At 48.4% G+C, this 8,354-nt stretch overlaps 1 long non-coding RNA gene across 1 annotated transcript; it reads left to right on the top strand.

Annotated features, from left to right (window-relative positions):
• Positions 1 to 6,606: 6,606 nt before the first annotated feature.
• On the top strand, positions 6,607 to 7,022 carry LOC120567376. The gene is made up of 2 exons (XR_005640562.1): positions 6,607 to 6,754; positions 6,851 to 7,022. It is a non-coding gene; the product is annotated as an uncharacterized LOC120567376 (long non-coding RNA).
• The last annotated feature ends 1,332 nt before the right edge of the window (positions 7,023 to 8,354 follow it).

Below are 8,354 nucleotides of genomic sequence, written 5' to 3'. Positions count from 1 at the left end.
TCTCTCATCTACAACCATTGTTTTTTAACAAAAATATTATTTTGCCCCCACACCCACTGGACTCTGACACAGACAAACAGAGAGAAAAAGTATCTCAAGATCTAATTAAGAATTAAAAGGGTAACTACGCTTTTTTAGCAACCTGGACCTTAGCTGTGAAAACAAGCTACAATATAAGTTAATAGGGCGACAGCAGCTTGTATTTACCTCTCATGCGTTTGTTTTGTCAGCTTGATAGACTCCAGATTATTATTCTAAGTGTCTGACACACATACGGATCCTACAGAGATAGATTCCTTTAGTTAAAGAGTAAGATCCTTTTAGTTTAACATGAAACAGCCCGAATCAGCATCACCAAACTACACCAGACTCCACATGTAAATAATCAGGACTTTTAGCTGCAGGCAGAGCCAGCATATCTCCACCAGACTCATAAATAATCAGGACTTTTTAGCTGCAGTATAGAGACAGTATATATTTTCATCAGATTCATACATCAGACTTTTATTAGTGATATACCATCAGATTCCATGTATTAATCGATCTTTGATTAAAAGATATTTTCCATTAGATACTCCATAATTCAGGATTTTAGTTGACATTCATCAGATTTCCATGTAACAATCAGGACTTTTATCTTCGTGAAACACACTTAATCTCAAAGTGGACAGAAACTAAAATAAACTACAAAAAGCCGCCTTGGTTCATCTCTCCACTGTTCCAACAATCTCACTCTGGTTTGGCTTGAAATAAACTCCCTAATTCACCCATTTACATGTGGAGATATGCTGGCTCAGCACGCTTAAAAGTCCTGATTATTTACATGGAGTCTGGTGGAGATATGCTGGCTCTTATACACACTAAAAGTCCTGATTATTTACATGGAGTCTGGTGGAGATATGCTGGCTCTATACACTTAAAAGTCCTGAATATTTTAAGCATGAGCCTGGTGGAGATATGCCATTTATTAACGCCTAAAAGTCCTGATTATTTTACATGGAGTCTGGTGGTGTGCAGAACTTTTAGTGGACTCTAACTGCTGCTGGACATTAGTCCCAGAGGGTTACATTACAGCCCGGTTCTGGTTTATCACTGGACTGCCTCTAGAGACTGTTGTTCCATCAGACACTCAGACACACAAACACATGGGAAATAGGGTTAAAAAAAAAATGGTAGTTACCCTTTAAGTCTGACTGAATGAATGCAAGAACAGTAAATCAAAGTGCCTCAACCAAAACCTCCCCATTCAAAGTATACAGATTTTAACTCCAACCATTAAACTAGAGAAGTTAGATCCACTGCAAGAAGAGAAGAAAACTTCCAACTTACCATTCAGGCCAAACAAATTTGACTTAACTGGCAATACTATATATAATCTTCTATACTATATATAATCTTCTATACTATATATAATCTTCTATACTATATAATCTTCTATACTATATATAATCTTCTATACTATATATAATCTTATTACTATATATAATCACGGTTCAGCGAAGAGGGAGGCAGGTGGATTTAAAAATCCACCTGCCTCCTCAATATCGGTTTTTAAATCCACCGCAAAGTGACTTTACCAATGGTTTATTTTTTGCCTCATAAAGGTGAAAAACATGACTTCGCTGCTGTCTCTATGATCCTGTCCTGTCCTATTCGCGGTAGCTACTCATGGACATGCGTCATCGCGTGCTTATATGCTGTAGTAGAATTAACCTTGATAATACTATTATAGGGGCCGGTGTTGTTGTCGTTAAGCCACTGCATATAAGAGATGAAGAGGGACCAGGCTTAAAATCAGGAGAGTAGCCCTACAGCACCACAACAACAAAAACTGTCGGCTAGCCATGACTTTCGAGGCTGTTTTTCCCTTTTGGTCGTAATATTATTGGGTGATGAGAGTGTGTATCGTGAGATGCTTTTCCATCAGGCACCTGGCTCTCAGCGCGGCTACGGTGAGGAAATTCACCAATCAAGCTCAGCACTGAGTACTCATGATCAGGCAGCCAGCGCCAGTTCGTTTCAGTCCGTCGAAGGTAACTACTCACGGTCTATCTCGGCTAGTCTCTAGTTAACTTTGTTTGCTATCTCGGGTGTTTATCTTTTTGCCAACACTTTATGCGTCTATTCATGTGCCGACGCTGAAGGTCTACCTACTCCTCGCTTCCAGCCACACCACCAGCCCTGTGTGTTTTCGAGCCTGCCGTGCCTATCTCCACTCCTCCACTCCATTTGGGTCACCATCCTCCTACGTGGATTTACAAGATGTCTGTTCGGCTGACCTTACATTAAAGAACTGTTAACTCCCAACCATCTAGTCTGTGTTCGCTCTTGGGTCCACACCTCACCCTAACAGAACGAACTGGCCAACAGAATGGACCCCGCAGACACAGACTCGCTCCGCCATGCTCTAGCTTCCCAAGGTGTGCTTGTAGGAAGCCATGAGCAGGCTATTCAAGAAACCAGGCAGACACTTCAAAAGCTAACCACTTGCATCGCTCAGCTCAGTGACAAACTGGATCAAGTTACCCTTCACCTCTCCTCAGAAGCTCAGTCCCCGGCTGCAATCCCCTCTTCTGCTCCCTCCGTGGTTTCCAGCCCGCCCTTGTTAGCTCGAGAGCCCTTTTTCCCCCTACCTGAACGGTACTCTGGTGATTTAGGTTCCTGTAGCCGTTTTCTTCTCCAATGCTCCCTAGTATTTCAACAGCAGCCAGCCACCTACCACACAGATAAGTCCCGTATATATTTTATTGTGGGTTTACTCTCTGGGAAAGCAGCGCAGTGGGTAACCGCATTATGGGGAGGGGTTTCATCTGTTTGTGATTCTTATGATGCCTTCATTTCGGAGATGCGCAAGGTTTTTGACCACCCAGTGCAGGGTAGGGAGGCAGGAAACAGATTATTTTCTCTTTGTCAGGGCTCAAGTTCAGTAGCAGAGTTTGCGGTAGAGTTTCGTGTTTTAGCTGCTGAGAGCGGTTGGGGTAATACTGCTTTACAAGCAGCTTTTGTTCGCGGTCTATCTGAGGAGGTGAAGGACGAGCTAGCAGCTAGGGATGAAACCACCACCTTAGATTCCCTGATTTCCCTGGCCATTCGTCTAGACAACAGGCTACGAGAGCGTACCAGAGAGAGGAGCGGGAGTAGGCACCGTCCTCGTCATCGTAACTTGCGCCGTGAGGCCGCTAGCGGTGGCACCGCTAGTTTTTTCCCAGTTAGTTTTCCTGCCCAACAGACCCAAGCAGTTGATCAGGGGGAACCCATGCAACTAGGCAGAGCTCGCCTCTCTCCTGCAGAACGCCAGCGGCGCCTTCGTAGTGGATTGTGTCTCTATTGTGGTGAGGCAGGTCATAACATGTGCAGGCTGCCCTCAGTTAAACGGTCCGGCTCACCAGTAAGTGGAGGGATCCTGGTGAGCCACACCGCTATTCCTGCCCCTTTCCCTCATAATCGCATGCAGTTGGAGGCTACCTTTCTGTTTTCGGGTGAACCCGTCTCCGTGACGGCCTAGTGGACTCCGGTGTAGATGACAGTTTCATTGATTCCTCCCTAGTGACCAAGGCTGGTCTACCTGTGGAACCCCTCTCGGATCCTAAGGATGTCAACGCTCTGGATGGACGCCTATTAGCACGCATCACTCACGTCACCGCACCCCTCAACCTTCTTCTGTCTGGCAATCACCATGAGGTAATCAGATTTTTTGTCATTCCCTCACCCCACTCTCCTGTTGTGTTAGGCCAGACCTGGTTACAATTACACAATCCACACATTGACTGGTCTACACGTTTGATAGTTAGTTGGAGCCCTTTTTGTCATTCCCACTGTCTGCAGTCAGCACGTGCCCCCAGCAAGGACCATAACACCCCGTTACCTGAGCCCCCAGATCTCACTCTTGTGCCTCCCATGTATCATGACCTAGGAGAGGTATTTAATAAACAGAAAGCGCTATCTCTGCCCCCTCACAGACCTTATGATTGTGCTATTGAAACCCTACCTGGTGCCCCACTTCCCTCTCGTCGGTTATATAATGTGTCTAAACCGGAGAGGGAGTCTATGGAGAAGTATATCTCCGACTCCTTAGCTGCTGGGCTCATTCGTCCCTCCTCCTCTCCTATGGGAGCGGGGTTTTTCTTTGTTAAAAAGAAGGACTCCACTCTGCGGCCCTGTATTGACTATCGTGGTTTGAATGAGATAACTGTAAGGAATAAGTACTCTCTTCCTCTCATCGATCCTTCTTTCGAACCCCTGAACCGAGCAAAGGTCTTCACGAAACTGGACCTGAGAAACGCCTACCACCTCATCCGCATCAGGGCTGGGGATGAGTGGAAGACCGCTTTTAACACCCCGCTCGGCCATTTTGAATATTTGGTCATGCCTTTTGGTCTCACTAACGCTCCAGCTGTCTTTCAGGCCCTTGTTAATGACGTCCTCAGGGATATGCTCAACCGGTTCATCTTCGTCTACTTGGATGACATTCTGGTATTCTCTCAGAACATGGAGGAACACGTCCAGCACGTCAGGTTGGTGTTACAACGCCTACTGGAGAATAAACTATTCGTAAAGGCTGAGAAATGTGACTTTCATGTTCCATCTGTGAGTTTTTTGGGATTCATCATGGAGCAGGGACAGCTGAGGCCGGATCCCAACAAAATCAAGGCAGTGACTGAGTGGCCGATACCCGCCACCCGGAAACAGCTCCAGCGCTTCCTGGGATTTGCCAATTTTTATCGTCGGTTCATCAGGGATTACAGTAAGGTTGCTGCTCCTCTCACCCAACTCACCTCTCCCTCTGTCCCATTCTCCTGGGATTCCAAAGTGCACACAGCATTCACCACGCTCAAACACTTGTTTTCTTCTGCCCCTGTGTTACTCCACCCAGATTCGTTTCTGCAGTTTGTCGTGGAGGTGGACGCCTCGGATACTGGAGTGGGAGCGGTCCTCTCACAGCGGTCGCCTCAGGACAACAAGTTGCATCCCTGCGCCTTTTTCTCTCGGCGTCTGTCGCCTGCTGAACGCAACTATGATGTGGGTAATCGTGAGTTACTGGCGGTGGTGTTGGCTCTGGAGGAGTGGAGACATTGGCTGGAGGGAGTGGAACAGCCATTTCTGGTTTGGACTGATCACCGGAATTTGGCTTATCTTCGTTCAGCCAAATGACTGAATAGTCGCCAGGCTCGATGGGCCCTGTTCCTGGGACGGTTCAATTTCACTTTGACATATAGACCCGGCTCCCGCAACACGAAGCCGGATGCTCTCGACAGTTCGGGCCGGAGACAACAGTCAGTGAACCTGAGACCATTCTGGCCCCCTCCTGTGTGGTGGCCGCGGCCTCTTGGGACATTGAGGCGGTGGTGAGGGAGACTCAGCAGACTCACCCTGCTCCTGTCACTGCTCCACCTGACCTGTTGTTTGTGCCCGATCCTGTCAGGTCCCAGGTCCTCCAGTGGGGCCATTCGTCTAAACTCACCTGCCATCCTGGTTTCCACCGCACCCTCTCCTTCCTGCGTCGACGTTTCTGGTGGCCCACGATGTCAGCTGACACCCGAGCCTTCGTGACGGCCTGCTCCATATGCACCCGAAGCAAGGCCTCTCTCAGGCCTCCGGCAGGCTTGTTGCTACCCCTACCTATTCCCAGTCGACCATGGTCTCACATCGCGCTGGATTTCGTCACCGGCCTTCCACCTTCGGACGGCAACACAGTCATCTTGACTGTAGTGGACAGGTTTTCTAAGGCCGTGCATTTCATCCCCTGGCTGACCTCCCCACTGCCCTTTTGTGAACCTGAGTGGGGGGGGGGGGGGGGGGGGGTTTGTGCTTCTGTGTCTCTTCTGGTTATCACCCTCAGACTAACGGCCAGACGGAACGAGCGAATCAGGATTTGGAGTCGGCTCTGCTACGGGTATGTCCCCATTCATGGCTATGTTTGGTTACCAACCTCCCCTTTTTCCTGAGCAGGAGCGGGAGGTGGCTGTCCCGTCGGTCCAGGAGCACCTCCGTCGGTGCCGGCTCGTGTGGCGGGAGGCTCGGGCTGCCTTGGTACGGACTGCGGCTCGGAACCGGCGTCTGGCGGACCGCCGTCGTGTGCCTGCACCCGCTTATGCACCGGGTCAGGAGGTGTGGCTGTCCTCCCGTGATCTCCCGCTGCAGGTGGAGTCCCAGAAGCTGGCACCTCGGTATGTGGGACCCTTTGTTGTGGATAAGGTGATCAATCCCTCTGCGGTGAAGCTGCGGTTGCCTGTGTCCATGAATGTGCATCCCGTGTTTCATGTGTCCCTTCTCAAGCCTGTCTCTGTGTGTCCTCTGAACCCTCCGGCCGGGCTCCCTCCGCCTCCCCGCCTCGTGGATGGCCATCCGGCCTTTACTGTGCACCGGGTCATGGATGTTCGCCGTCGGGGCCGGGGTTTCCAGTTCCTGGTTGATTGGGAGGGTTATGGCCCGGAGGAGCATTCCTGGGTGCCGCGGAGCTTCATTCTGGATCCGGACCTTCTCCGGGATTTTTATCGGGACCACCCGGGCAAGCCGGGCCGAACGCCTGGTGGCGTTCGTTGAGGGGGGAGTCCTGTAACGGCCTGGCCATGACTCGGGCTGCTGTTTTCCTTTTTTGGTCATGTGTGGAGTGAGTGAGTGTGTGTAGGCGTGGTCTTTCCATCAGGGCACCTGGCTCTCCAGCGCAGCTGCAGGCAATTCACCAATCAAGCTCCAGCACTAGTACTCCTGTGATCCAGGCAGCCAGCGCCAGTTCGTTTCAGTCCGTCAAGCGGTAACTACTCTCGGTCTATCTCGCTAGTCTCTAGTTAACTTTGTTGCTATCTCAGTGTTTATCTTTTACTTAACACTGTCGTCTATTCATGTGCAGACGCTGAAGGTCTACCTACTCCTCGCTTCCAGCCACGCCACCAGCCCTGTGTGTTTTCGAGCCTGCCGTGCCTATCTCCACTCCTCCACTCCATTTGGGTCACCATCCTCCTACGTGGATTTACAAGATGTCTGTTCGGCTGACCTTACATTAAAGAACTGTTAACTCCCAACCATCTAGTCTGTGTTCGCTCTTGGGTCCACACCTCACCCTAACAAAAACACTGGTAAATGTGGACCATAACACATGAGTTGTTGCAAAAAAGTTGCAACTTTTTTTGTATAGTTCTTAAAAATAAAAAAATAAATAAAAAGGACACTTGTTTTGGGGAGAATAATAATTAGTACTATTAATTAATTACTCTGGGCTGAGATTTTCTAGGAACATTGCCAAAAAGGCTCAGGATGATGATGTTGGTATAATATGAAAACGGCTGGTGGATTTAAGACACAAAATAATAATTTATTGAATGAATCAAATGCTTACATATCTGTCAGTGGCTTGTTGATCTTTACATTATTAGTTAATTTCCTAACCTGGGCTGGGACTCACATTCATACAGTTTCATATTGGACTTTAACTTATCATTGCATTTACAATAAAGTAGCTGTCCTCAATTTAGGTCATCCTGTAGGTCTCATAGGGCTCCATTGTGTTGCTGTCATGATTATGTGCACTCACCATAGACAAAAGTAGTAAAGACCTAAACAGGCAGGATATCATATGTATGTACAATAATAAGGAGTAGGAAAATAGCCTTCGTTTCGGTATACGCACCGGCTACATATGATGAAAGCTTTTTCCCAAGCCTAACCAATGAATTGCCTTCTCTCAATGACTATTCATTAATTACAGGGTGAGACATGAATGCGGTACTACATCGATAGTTACGTTATTGTAACTCCAGATTCTATGAGTATAGGCGTAACCCTCTAAGGCTACGCTATTGGGGTTTATCCCCTTCGCGCATGCGCAGTCGTGAAGATTTTCTTTCCCGCCCTTGCGTACCGCTCAGGCTTCAACTACGTCCGCAGATACTGTACATAAACAGAGCGGACCCGTTGCTCTACTCCCAACATCAGCTTTTTCTTCAGCTAATGTAACAGGAGCAGGTGGCCCAACTCTTAGAGGGCTACGGCTATACTCATAGAATCTGGAGTTACAATAACGTAACTATCGTTCTATTTCGTATAGGCTTTGCCCTCTAAGGCTACGCTATTGGGTTAGGGCGAAACTGATGTAGTCAATGCCACCTGCGACACAGAGCCCACAAGCAGAACATAGACTAAACTTTTTTGTCTCTCATGCACTGACAGGAGACTGTATCAGATAAGCCGTTATCCTGATAAGATAATTACTTGGCCTAGCCAGCTGCAAGGCCAAAGCCATGAGTGTAGGTGTGCATGGTTGGTGAGGGTAGTACATGATTAATAATTACGGGACGCCCGTGTTCCTCCCAGCCACCCAGAGTAAAGGGGGAGGGTGGGGGGGGGTGAGGGCCTCA

This window comes from Perca fluviatilis, chromosome 10 (assembly GCF_010015445.1).
Source record: "Perca fluviatilis chromosome 10, GENO_Pfluv_1.0, whole genome shotgun sequence".
Classification (NCBI taxonomy): Eukaryota; Metazoa; Chordata; class Actinopteri; order Perciformes; family Percidae; genus Perca; species Perca fluviatilis.
This window is presented reverse-complemented; position numbering and strand designations above follow the sequence as displayed.